Consider the following 886-nt stretch of genomic DNA (forward strand, 5'->3'; position numbering starts at 1 on the left):
GCTAGAAGAAAGGGACCGACTTCTTGACACTCTTACAGAGACTCAAGAAACGCTGGCATTAGCCCAGGGGAAATTACACGAAGTTGGTCTTGAAAGAGATTCCTTGCAGAGACAGCTCAATGCTGTACTTCCACAGGAGTTTGCTGCACTTATGAAGGAACTGAATGAAGGCAGGGAACAGCTTCTCGAAAGGGAAGAAGAAATTGCTGAACTGAAAGCAGAAAGGAACAACACCAGGCTGCTTTTAGAACATCTCGAATGCCTTGTCTCTAGGCACGAGAGGTCTCTCAGGATGACTGTGGTGAAGAGACAGGCACAGTCGCCAGCAGGTGTGTCCAGCGAAGTTGAAGTGCTCAAAGCACTGACGTCATTGTTTGAGCACCACAAAGCTCTGGATGAAAAGGTGANGGCAGCCTCACCGTGAGGGGCGCCGGTTGTCCGCAGTGCCCGGAGTGCGGCCCGGAGCCTCGGGAGTGGCCCCCTTGCCCTCGCCCCGTCTGTGTGTTGGAGACACTTCATTGCCTCTCATCGACTCACCGATCACTTTTGCCTCCCTCCTAGCTGTCCTGGCTGTCCGGACCTGCTGGCTCTATTTCCATTGTGGAATTTATTTTGGGGTGTAAACTTAGGTAAGTCAGGGTGACTGACCAACCATTGGAGAACACCTCTCCCAACCCTTCACGAGTCCTGTTCCTTTAGTGCTCACCAAATCCAGCCCAAGCATTCAGGGAGCCGTCAGTCCTTCCCAGGAGCTGACTGCACACATTCCTGGAAGATGCCTGATGGGTTTTGTACTTGTCAGTTTGCTGGCTCTGTGCTCCTTCTATGCTTTTCCTGAAAAGTGACTGGGTGGCGTTTGTGTTTGACTTGCTCTCCCCAAACCGGG

The 886-nt window shown here is 52.3% G+C and overlaps 1 pseudogene; it reads left to right on the forward strand.

Annotated features, from left to right (window-relative positions):
- Window positions 1-7: 7 nt before the first annotated feature.
- Window positions 8-886, forward strand: part of LOC103583849 — a 3,409-nt pseudogene continuing 2,530 nt past the window's right edge.

This window comes from Galeopterus variegatus, unplaced genomic scaffold (genome assembly GCF_000696425.1).
Source record: "Galeopterus variegatus unplaced genomic scaffold, G_variegatus-3.0.2 Scaffold29266, whole genome shotgun sequence".
Taxonomy (NCBI): domain Eukaryota; kingdom Metazoa; phylum Chordata; class Mammalia; order Dermoptera; family Cynocephalidae; genus Galeopterus; species Galeopterus variegatus.